Source organism: Bubalus kerabau, chromosome 2 (genome assembly GCF_029407905.1).
Source record: "Bubalus kerabau isolate K-KA32 ecotype Philippines breed swamp buffalo chromosome 2, PCC_UOA_SB_1v2, whole genome shotgun sequence".
NCBI lineage: Eukaryota > Metazoa > Chordata > Mammalia > Artiodactyla > Bovidae > Bubalus > Bubalus kerabau.
In genome coordinates this window covers 16,712,137-16,725,104 of record NC_073625.1, presented here as the reverse complement: position 1 = coordinate 16,725,104, position 12,968 = coordinate 16,712,137, and the positions used below count along the sequence as shown (strand labels likewise).

At 39.9% G+C, this 12,968-nt stretch overlaps 1 non-coding gene across 1 annotated transcript; it reads right to left on the bottom strand.

The window, feature by feature from the left end:
* Positions 1-10,734: 10,734 nt before the first annotated feature.
* On the bottom strand, positions 10,735-10,807 carry TRNAG-CCC (transfer RNA glycine (anticodon CCC)). Its single transcript has one exon. It is a non-coding gene; the product is annotated as a tRNA-Gly (tRNA).
* Positions 10,808-12,968: the final 2,161 nt, after the last annotated feature.

The following is a 12,968-nucleotide window of genomic DNA, read 5'->3' as shown; positions in this document are numbered from 1 at the left end:
GGATAGATTTTTTTTATTGGAGTTTAGTTGCTTTACAATTTTGCATTAGTTTCTGCCGTAGAGCAAAATGAATCAGCTGTATGTATACATATATCCCCTCTTTGTCACCACAGAGCATTGAGTAGGTTCCTGTGCTATACAGGAAGTTCTCATAGTCACCTATTTTATACATAGTATTGCATATATGTTATCCCAATCTCCTAATTCATCCCACTCTCCCCTTTTCCCCCTTGGTATCCATACATTTGTTTTCCACATCTGAGTATTTCTACTTTGCAAATACATTCATCTGTACCATTTTTTCAATTCCACATATATAGGTTAATATATATTTGTTTTTCTTTTTCTGACTTCACTCTTGTGTACATCAGTGTCTAGGTCCATCCACATCTCTGCAAATGGCACAATATTTCGTTCTTTTTTATGGCTGAGTAATATTCCATTGCATACATGTACCACATCTTCTTTTTCCATTTCTATGTTGATGGACATTTAAGTTGCTTCCATGTCCTGGCTATTGTAAATAGTGTTGCAGTAGACATTAGGGTGCATAGATCTTTCATAATTATGTTCTTCTTTGGGTATATGCCCAGGAGTGGCATTTCTGGGTCATATGGTAGACTTCGACCACACTATACTGCCTTCTGTTTTATGCGCTACCTTGAGAAAAAGAGTATGAATTATGTTAGTGGCTAACATTTATATTGTTCTTATGAGATAGTTATAAATGCTGTATGCATAGTAACATACTTAATCCTACTGTAGACTTAAATCTACAAAGTCAAGAAGCTGAGAGATCTCAGTCAAAAAAAGAATGAAATATTATTTGCAGCAACATGGATGGACCATACTAGCAAAGTAAATCAGAGGAAGACAAATATCATATGACATCGTTTATATGTGGAATTTTAAAAAATAATACAAATGAATTTATTTACAAACCAGAAACAGATTCACAGACACAGAAAACAAATTTATGGTTACCAAGAGGGAAAGGTGAGGGAGATAACTTAGGACTTTGGGGTTAACAGATATACACTACTATATATTAAATGGATAAACAACGAGGATTTAAGAACTTACTGCATAGCACACAGAATTACATTTGAAATCTTATAATAACCTATAAAGGAAAAGTATTTTAAAAGAATAAATATATATAACTACATCACTTTGCTCTAAACTTGAAACTGACAGGTGTACATTGTAAATCAGCTACAGTTCAAAGTTCTAAAACTGTTGGGAGAACTCCAAACAGGATCAACCAAAAAATTCCTTACTGAGACACATCATAAATAAACTTCTGAAAACTAAAGACCGAAAAAAAAACAAAATCTGGACAACAACCAGAGAAAATGGACACCTTATCTATAGGGAGGCACATTTCAGAATGACAGCAGGTTTCTCTTCCGGTGGTACTTGTTTATCTCCACCTTACAGGTAAATCAACAGAGGCCCTGAAACACTCAGGAACCTTCTCCTGGTCACCCAGCTAGTAAGGATGCCAGGTTGTATGCTGGCACCTTGTAAGCTCACCCTGGGCTTAATGAAGCCACAACTAAGCCTCCACTGTTTCAAAGATTCACATGCATTCAAGCCCCAATCACCAGAACACCGATTTACACGGGGTTGTTGAGTCAAAGCCCCAGCGGATAATAAAATGTGATTCTATCTGGAATGTTTTTCATATATGCACGTGTTTCTTGGGACTCTCCTTGTAGTTTCCAAGAAATTAAGAACTGCTGGAGGATTCAAGTGTTCTAGAGCCCACAGAGACTCAGCTTAGAAATAGTAACAATATCACATGCTATTTATAGACTTAACAAGAACTATGGGGCACCTGTAAAATAAAAATAAAATACCGACAAACCAACTGAAAGAAATAAAAGAAGATTTAAGGAACTGCCCTTCAGAGAACATGAAGTCAATGTACTTCTTCCTATTCGTCCCTCCAATTACAACTAAAAATCCTGGACATTGTGTACAAAGCAAACAGAAGAAGACTCTGAAAAGTACAAAGAAGGCAGACAGGCTAGGGATCTCTGAACCTGCAGAATGATAAGGTGGTGAGTTACATTAATGGGCTTTTTGAGTCTGTTTGTCTGTTTGTTTATTGCTTCTTACATCCCACTACTGGAGCTAAAGAAGCTAGCAGTCTGGGACTGCCAAGTACAGACAAAAAAAAAATCTATCCCCAACAAAAGCCTGTTATCTATATCCAAAGGAAGAAGATAGAGACAGCCTAGAAAGAGAAAATGTTGAGATCATCTACTCCAGCCAAACACAAAACAACAATGAAAACTTCCATCCCCAGAGCTGGCACCAAGGTGTCCCATCTTGTAGACATCTTGCAGAAGCCGTGTCTAAAAAGCGAGCCATGGCTTTTGTTTTCCACTGAGAGGTAAAGAGCCCTACCAGCAGGGTAGGAGAGATCCCATGAAGTCCCCAGATTTCAACTCCTGCCCAGCATTAATGAGTTATCTCTTCTTCTTTTTTTGTAAAAAAAAAAAAAAAAAAAAAAACTTTTTTATTTATGTGGTTGCCTTGGGTGTTGGTTGCAGCACACAGAGTAGTTGTGGCACGAGGGCTCAGTTTCTCTGCTACACGTGGGATCTAAGTTCCCGGCAGGGATCAATCTGTGCCCCCTGCATTGCAAGACGGATTCTTAACCACTGGACCACCAGGAAGTCCTATCTCTTCTTCTCCTTAATTGGTGGTGTCAGAAGAAGCCTAATGGAGAGTCAGGACTTTTATTTCAATTGAAGAATATTTGACTTACAATATTATATTAGGTTCATATGTACAACATAGTCATACTTTTAATACTTTTATAAATTATACACGATATAGAGTTATTATAAAATATGAACTATATTCCCTGGGCTGCATATGACATCCTTACAACTTATTTATTTTATACTCATTCATCCCCTTCCCCTATCTTGCCCCTCCCCATAGCTTTCTCCCCACTGGTAACCATTAATTTTCTCTCTGTATTTGTGACTCTGTATTTGGTTATTTGCTTTATTTTTCAGATTCCACATTTAAGTGAAAACATACATATATATGTTTCTCTGTCTGACTTATTTCATTAAGCATAATACCCTCCAGGTCCATCCATGTTGCTGCAAATGTTTTTTGTTTTTTTCAATTCAATTGTATTCTTTTTAATGGCTTAGTAATAGTCCAGTGTGTATATATATACCACATCTTCATTATCCATCTATCTATTGATGGTCACATAGGTTGCTTCCATATGTTGGCTATTATAAATAATGCTGCTCTAAACATTGGGGTTCATATGTTTTCAAATTACTGTTTGTTTTCTGTGGATATATACCCAGGAGTGGGAGTGCTGGATCATATGGTAATTCTATTTTTAATTTTTTTGAGGAAACTCCATACTGTTCTCCATGATGGTTACACCAACTTACATCTCCACCAACAGTGCGGGATGATGCCTTTTATCCACATTTTCACCAACACATCAGTTCAGTTTAGTTCGTCACTCAGTCGTGTCCGACTCTTTGCGACCCCATGGACTGCAGCACGCCAGGCTTCCCTGTCCATCAGCGACTCCTGGAGCCTGCTCAAACTCATGTCCATTGAGTCGGTGATGCCATCCAACCAGCTCATCCTCTGTTGTCCCGTTTTCCTCCCCCTTCAATCTTTCCCAGCATCACCAACACATATTTGTCATCTTGATCATAGCTATCTTGATAAGTGTGAGGTAATGTTTCATTGTGGTTTTGATTTGCATATCCCTGCTGATTATTGATGCTTAGCATCCTTTCATGTGTCCTTTGACCATCTGTACATCTTCCAGGAAAAAAAGGCATGTTCAGGTCCTCTACCCATTTTTTAATTAGGTCTTTGTTTGGTTAGGTGATTGGTTGACTTTTGAAATTGAGTTGTAAGAATTTTTTATATATTTTCAATATGAACCCCTTATAATATGCAAATACCTTCTATCTTCTCCCATTCAGTAGGTAACCTTTTTGCCTTGTTGATGGTTTCCTTTGCTATGCAAAAGCTTTTAAGTTTGATTAGATCCCATTTTGTTTATTTTTGCTTTTGTTTCCCTTGCCTGAGGAGACAAGAGTCCCAGAAGATGTTGCTAAGAGCTATGTCAGAGTGTACTGCCTATGTTTTCTTTCAGGAGTTTTATGGTTTCAGGTCTTATATTTAGGTTTTTAATCCATCTTGAGTTTTGTTGTTGTTGTTTTGTACATGGTGTGAGAAGATGTTCTAATTTCATTCTTTTACAAGTAGCTTCTGTTTACCCAGCATTGCTTTTTAAAAAGACTATTTTTTCCTCATTGTATATTCTTGCCTTGTTTGTTGTATTAATAGCTTAATTGGAGAGTCAGGACATGTAATATCATCCTTCAGCTATGAAATCAGCCCCACCATAGTGTCAGTCAAGGTACTGCTAAGAATAGAATATGAAGCCTGTCCAGCAGTAACAAGGACCACCCTCTACCCCCCAACCCCAACCCCAGCCAACACCCCCCAAGCCCACCCACTTAGGTGCAAACAACGCTGAACGGGGACCTTGCTTTTACCTCCACCTGGAAGTAACACCTTCTGCTGCCAGAGCAGTGTTAGACAAAGCCAGCTAAAACACAAGGTTTAAATAAAAGCCAGAGTCTCATGATACAAAATGTCCAGGATTCAATCAAGAATGACTTGTCATGCTATGAATGAGGAAGATCTCAAACTGAATGAAAAGAGACAGTCAACAGGCTCCAACATAGAGATGACAAAGACGTTACAATTATTAGACAAAGATTTTAAAGTAGCCATGGTAAAAATCCGTCATCAAGCAATTACAAACATGTTTGGAACAAATGCAATAACTGAAATGCAAAGCTCAGTGGATCGACCCAACAGCAGAGCAGAACTGACAGAGGCAAGAGCGCAGGGCAACAGAGCAACAGAAATTGCCCGGTCTGAACAAGACGGAAAATAGACTAGAGAAAAATGAACAGAGCCTCCTACTTTGTGGAGCTACAACAGAAGATCTAATATTCACGTCATCAGGCTGCTGGAAAGAGAAGAGAAAGGGGAAAAGTTGATAAGTATTTGATGGAGATAATGGTTGAAAACGTCTCACATTTTGCAAGAGGGTTAAATCTACAGGTTCAACAAGCTAAAGTGAAGTGTTAGTTGTTCAGTCAAGCCCACCTGGCTCCTGTCCATGGGATTTCCCAGGCAAGAATACTGGAGTGGGTTGCCATTCCCTTCCCGAGGCGGTTTTCCTGACCCAGGGATTGAACCCGGGTCTCCTGCATTGCAGGCGGATTCTTTACCGTCTGAGCCACCCGTGGAGCACCTACAGAAGCTACTGAACTGAACTGAAGTCACTCAGTCGTGTCCAACTCTCTGTGACCCCATGGACTGTAGCCTACTAGGTGAAGTCCAAATAAGATATACCAAAGTAATTCTCATCAGAGGGCATCGCAATTAAACTTCTATGCACTGAAGAAAAAGTAAAAAATATGGGAAGTAGCCAGAAAATAATGCACACTACCTATAGGGGGAAACAAGTTGAATGAGGACAGATTTTTTTGTCAGAAACCATGAAGACCAGGAGAAAGTGGCACAATATTTTTCACGTGCTGAAAGAAATCAACTGTAAATATCCTTCAAGGATGAGATGAAAATCACGACGTTCAAAGATGAAAAAAATTTAAAATTTGTCACCAGCACAGGTACCCAAAGAGAATGGCTAAATTAAGTTCTCTGAACACACAATAAAGGACGATAGAAGGGATCTTGGAATTTCAGTAAAGAAGAAAAAACATGGGAAGCAATATTTGGGTAAATACAACAGGTCTCAGTTCAGTTCAGTTCAGTACAGTTGCTCAGTCGTGTCCGACTCTTTGCAACCCCATGAATCGCAGCATGCCAGGCCTCCCTGTCCATCACCAACTCCCGGAGTTCATTCAGACTCACGTCCATCGAGTCAGTGATGCCATCCAGCCACCTCGTCCTCTGTCGTCCCCTTCTCCTCCTGCCCCCAATCCCTCCCAGCATCAGAGTCTTTTCCAATGAGTCAACTCATTTGCATGAGGTGGCCAAAGTACTGGAACTTCTCTTATATTTTCTAAATTATGACTGATGTTTAAAGTAAAAATTATAACACTGTCTGGTATGGTTCTAAGTGTAGGCAGACAGAAGACTTAAGACAATTATATTGCAAATGAGAAAGGGTAAAGGAACATGAGGTAAGAGGTAAAATGACACACCAGTAGACTAAGATAAATTGCACACACACCATATAATAACTAAAGCAACCACTTAAAGGACAAAGACTGGCAGAGTGGATTAAAAAACATAAGACGCTATATGGTGCTGACAAGAAACTCACATTAAAAATAATGATATACTCAGTTTGAAAATAAAAGAAAGGAAAAATATATATCATGATAATATTAATCAAAAAAAAAAGAAAGCAAGAACGTCTATATTAATATTGAAGTGAACTTTACAACAAGAATAACTGCCAGCAACAGAGAGGGACACTCAGTTCAGTTCAATCACTCAGTCATGTCCAACTCTTTGCGACCCCATGAATCGCAGCACACCAGGCCTCCCTGTCCATCACCAACTCCGGGAGTTCACTCAGACTCATATCCATTGAGTCAGTGATGCCAGCCAGCCATCTCATCTTCTGTCATCCCCTTCTCCTCCTGCCCCCAATCCCTCCCAGCATCAGGGTCTTTTCAAATGAGTCAGCTCTTCGCATGAGGTGGCCAAAGTATTGGAGTTTCAGCCTTAACATCAGTCCTTCCAATGAACACCCAGGACTGATCTCCTTTAGGATAGATTGGTTGGATCCCCTTGCAGTTCAAGGGACTCTCAAGAGTCTTCTCCAACACCATAGAGAGGGACATTACAAAATGACAAAACTGTCCATCCACCCAGAAGACATATCAATTATAAAGTAGTGTGCTGCAAACAAAAGAGCTGGGAAATATGTGAAGCAAAACTCATAGATCTGGAAGAAGCCATAACAATCCAAAATCTACTCACTCCAGGTAGAGACTTCATCATCCCTTACTAAACAACTAAAAAGACAACTGGACAGGAAAAATCAGCGAGAATGAACTCAACAACATCATGAGATAGTGGGGTCTCACTGATATTTACAGAACATTCCACCTGGTGTCAGCAGAATATGTATTCTTTTCAAGTACTCACAGAACATACCCCAAAATAGACCCTGGGCTATTAAACAAACCTCAACAAATTGAAAAGCACTGAAATGCTACAGAACACGTTCTCCAACCACTAAAGAGTCAAACTAGAAATCAATAACAGAATGCTAAAAGAAGTATCTCCAAACACTTGGAAATTGAACTATAGGTATTTTTATAACATGTGAGTCAAAGAGGATGCCTCAAAGGAAACATAAAAGGTATATTCAACTGAGTGAAAACAAAAACAAAACATATCAAAATTTGAAGGAGACATTTAAAGCAGAAGCAAGAAGTAAAAGGGAAATCGGCAGCACCAAGTGCCTACGCTAGAAGAGAGGAAGGTGTCGTAACAATAATCTAAATTATAAATAAAACCAAAGCAAGAAAATAAAGATAAGAGCAGAAATCAGTGAACCTGAAGACAGAAAAAACAATAGAGAAAGAGACAAAGAACTGGTTCTTTGGAAAAAAATCAGTCACTTGACAAACTTTAAATAAGCTGCTCAAAGCAAAAAAAAAAAAGATTTCCAATACCAGAAATCAATACTGCAGACATCAAAAGCATAATAAGAGAATAACTCTACACATGGGTCAGGCAACTTAGACAAAAAACTCCACAAATTATTATAATTCACTCAATATGAAATACATAATTTGAATAAATAACCTTATAAGTAATTTTAAAAATTGAATTCATGACTTAAAAAGTCCTCAAAAGGGGATCTCCAAGCCCAAATAGTTTTCCTGAGAATTCTACCAAATATATAAAGAAGATTTAGAAGCAATTCTATACAATCTCCTTGAAAAAATAGAAGGGGAAAAAAACATGTCTCAATTCATTACATGAAACTAGTATTACTCTAATACCAAAATGTATAGATTGCTAAAATGCAAACCTCTATACATGAAAAAATAAAGAAAAAATATAAATAAAATTATGAAAATAATTGACATAAATAACAAGTATAAGAAAAGAAAGTTATAGACCAATATCTCTCATGGATATAGACACAAAAAAATTGTTAAAGACAGATTGGTGCTGGTTTAGTCACTAAGTCATGTCCAACTCTTGTGACCCCATGGACTGTAGCCCGCCAGGCTCCTCTGTCCATAGGATTTCCCACATAAGAATACTGGAATGAGTTGCCATTTCCTTCTCCATAAGATAGATTAGCATATAGAATTCAGCAGTACATAGAAGAATTAAACAAGTATGTCCAACTGAGATTTATTTGTGGATGTAACACTGGTTCAATATTCAAAAATGAATCAAGGTAATCCAACCAGTCCATTCTAAAGGAGATCAGCCCTGGGATTTCTTTGGAAGGAATGATGCTAAAGCTGAAACTCCAGTACTTTGGCCACCTCATGCGAAGAGTTGACTGATTGGAAAAGACTCTGATGCTGGGAGGGATTGGGGGCAGGAGGAGAAGGGGATGACAGAGGATGAGATGGCTGGATGGCATCACTGACTCAATGAACGTGAGTCTGAGTGAACTCCAGGAGTTGGTGATGGACAGGGAGGCCTGGTGTGCTGCGATTCATGGAGTTGCAAAGAGTCGGACACGACTGAGTGACTGAACTGAACTGAACTGAATATGCAATATTAACACTAAAGAAGAAATATCACATGAGTCACTTTAATCAATGCAGAAAAATGATTTAACCAAATCCAACATTTGCTCATGAGAAAAATACTCAGCAAAACAGGAATAAAGGCAAACTTCCTCAACTTGATAAAGAATACCTATGAAAAACTTACAGCTAACATCATACTTAATGATGAAAGAATGAAGTCTTTCCTCCTACCAAGCTCAGGAAAAGGCAGCTATCCCCTCTCACCACTCTTATTCAGCATAGTGCTAGAAGTTCTACCCAGTGTAATAAAGCAAGAAAGGGGAATACTGATGTACAAGTAAGAAAGGAAACGGTGTGATTGTCTACCCCAAAACTGAATAAGAAAAACTATTAATACACAGGACAATCTGAATAAATCTTTAGAAAGTTATGCCACATGAAAGAAAGCCAGTCTTACATTCCATACTATGCAATCCCATTGGTATAACTTTCATTGGAAGGACTGATGCGGAAGCTGCCAATACTGTGGCCACCTGATGCGAAGAACCTACTCATGGGAAAAGACCCTGATGCTGGGAAAGACTGAGGGTAGGAGAAGAAGGGGGAGACAGGGGATGAGATGGTTGGATGGCATCACCGACTCATTGGACATGAGTTTGAGCAAACTCCAGGAGACAGTGAAAGACTGGGAAGCCCATGCAGCCCATGGGGTCCCAAAGAGTTGGACACAACTTGGCAAATGAACAACATTCTTGAAATGAAAAAGTGGTAGAAATGAACAACAGCTTCGTGGATGTTGACAATGAGGGAGGGGGAAGACTGGGAGAGTGGGGTTTGGGTACAAAACAGCAACCTGAGGGAGCGCTGTGCTGATGCTAATGGCCTGCATCCTGCCTGTATCAATGTTGATATCCTGTTTGTGATACCGACTACAGTTTTACTAAAGATACCGTAAGCAAAACTGGTGCACAGGTTCTCTCTGTATTATTTTTTCCAACTGAATGTTCATCTATAATTATCTTAAAATTAAAAAGTTTATTGGAAAAAAAAAAGATAGATATGTAACTACATAGCACACACCTAGACAAAAGACCAAATTTTGCCTAAGGAGTATTTTTGTCCTAATTGATGTGCAGACTTTTACAAGGTAAGTCACAAGCCCTTAAAATTTACATTATAAACTGATAAAATGTAAACCCTGTCTATATTAAAAATGCATAACATTAAGAGAGAAACAAAATATTTAAAACATTCAAACAAATAAGAAACACTCTAAATGCCCCAATATGTCAACAGGTAAAAATATGGACAGTGTACAACAGAGAAACGCACCTGGTCTATAAATAAACATTATGAGATATTAAATATCCCTAGTTATCAAAGAAACATGAAATAAGACAATATTTCACGTATCTTAAGTGTCTAGCAAAGCCCTGACCAAACTGTGAACCTTCCTGCTCCACCTGGAATCCGATTTGCTAGATCATTTTTCCTCAGTAATCTAAATGAATTCATAACTACTCTTTCTGAATACATCCATTAGAATAATTTACAAGACACTGTACTTCCCTTGACTTCTTGGCTTAGAACTTCCTAATTTGTCTTCTTGGTCTTCCTTAGAATAACACTAGGATATTAGTTGGATACTTTCTAATTCTCAAGATTCTCCACCTAGAGTGAACAATGAATGGAGTCTAGGAAAAGGGTTGAAACCCAAACCTCAGCAAGATTGCAGGCATTTGTAAGAAATGATACCTCCATGGGCACATTCCATAGCTCTCCCAGCACTGGGTGTGACACTCAGGAGCTTATGGCTGGTACTCACCAGCTGTAGGCCTGTTTCTACAAAGACAGGGTCCCTCTCAGGTCCCCAGATTTTGTGGGTTTCTTTAAAATATTTATGTATTTATTTGGCTGCATCTGGGTCTTAGTTGTGACACATGGGATATAATTCCCTAACCAGGGATCGAACCTGGGCCCACTGCATTGGGAGTATAGAGTCTTAGCCACTGGACCACCAGGGAAGTCCCAGGTATCCAAATTTTGAATGTTCTTTGTGGTTCTATTTTTGTTCCTAAGATGTATCTCCACTTGTCTTGGTCAGTTTAGGCTGCTTAAAACAGAACATTCTGGGGCTTCCACAATAGCTCAGTGGGTAAAGAATCCACCTGCAATGCAGAAGACTCCATTTTGATTCCTGGTCGGGAAGATCCGCTGCAGAAGGGACAGGCTACCTACTCCAGTACTGTTGGGGTTCCCTGGTGGCTCAGCTGGTAAAGAATCTGCCTGCAATGTGGGAGACCTGGGTTTGATCCCAACCAGAACATCATGGTGTGTGCTAAGTCACTTCAGTTGTGTCTGACTCTTTGTGACCCCATGGACTGTAGCCTGCCAGGATCCTCTGTCTGTGGAATTCTCCAGGCAAGAATACTGGAGGATGGATGCCCTCCTCCAGGGGATCTTCCCAACCCAGGGATCAAACTTGCATCTCTTACTTCTCCTGCATTGGTGGGTGGGTTCTTAACCACTAGCGCCACCTGGGAAGCACCCGGGAACACTGTAGAGTGGGTACTTAAACAACAAACGTTTATTTCTCACAGCTCTGGAGGTTAGGAAGTAGAAGATCAAGGTGTAAGCCAACTCAGTGTCTGGTGAGGGTCCACTTCCTGGTTTGCACCCTCTTGCTGTTATCCTCACATTACTGCTTATACGGGCAGAAATCCCATTCAAGAGGGCTCCACCCTCATGAGCTAATTACCTCCCAGAGATCCCACCTCCAAATACCATCCCATTGGGAAATAAGAATTCAACAAATATTCCGTCTGTCGCACCCTTAGATTGAGTTGCTACCAGACTGCACGAAGTTTCCCTCTTAGTCCATCACAAGTGTGGAGAAAAAATTTTAAAGGTATTAGACATTTTTGCCTGAGGCTGGCACAAATGGAGACACTTACATGCCATGAGCTTCAAGGCTCTCAATCCAAGTCAAGCCACCCTGACCCACACGGAATCCCTGATATTCCACCTCTACTGATGTCACACTGTCAAGATTAGAAGGTCAGATTCAGATGTAGAGAATTCCCAGATTCCTCAGAATTCTAAGTCCGCTAGTGGCAGCAATGAGAGAGCCAGTCTCCTTCTGCCCAGGACCTGGACCGCAGCTTGCATCTCTTCTTCCTTTTCCTGAATTGGCTCCATCCTGTGCTGCAAGGGACCTTATGAGTGTCCATGTGGACACTCAAGCCACCCAGCTCTGTACTCTCCCCACGACTATCCAATCTTTGGTCATGGTTTCTTGGGTGTAGGGATAGGCACGTCAGCTTTGCCATCTGCTCTTCAGGAGCACGGGCCCAGGAAGTGCTTGGGCAAAGAATTCTGAGATCCCAGTGCCCAGAGATGGTCACTGTATAAACAGGTCTTCTTAGCCCGAAGACCCTGCCCCATCAGAAGGAGTTCAACTAAGCACAGTGAGGCTCTCTGAAGTGCAGGGCCCACTGCAAGGACTCCTCTTGCCAGATCTATGGGTGATTTTGTAATTCAGACCGTTAACTATTTAACAATGTACAAGCAGTCTGACTGGTTTCATCCCCATCCATACCCAAAATGGTCTAAATGAATCAGTGTACACATTCAGTCTTTATCTTCTCAGTATCTTCGGCATTCATTGGGGAAAGTGAGATAGACCTGGAAGATCTGGTGCGGACACCTTTTCTTTATGTTTGGAGGAAGGGTGGGATAGTGGGGAGATAAAAGAGGCCAGAGGTTCAGAAGTGGAACATGATTCTCTTTTTGGCTTCTGTAGCAAGATGATGGAATGCACAACACTGCTGAGATGGTAATGAAAGTGTTTCTCTTTTATTTATGCTCCATCTCTATTCTAAAAGTATGAGACCACATTATGGTTCAATTTATTACACTTCATTTTGCCTTTCTTAGCTTTTGTCACTATGCAATCTTTCACATATGGCAGTTCATCTCATTCCAGTATGATAGGTTGCTTTCAAAAGTAACTGATTTCTAATACTTGATTCAGTAATAGCTTCACATATGCCTTGTATAAATAGATACTGAATACTTTTTAGGTACCAGGTACAGTGTTACAGGCTGGGACTATAATAGTGAACAAGACAGACTGCTTCTGTCCTAATTAAATTTACAGCCCAGTGGGGGAAACAGACCAAGGAA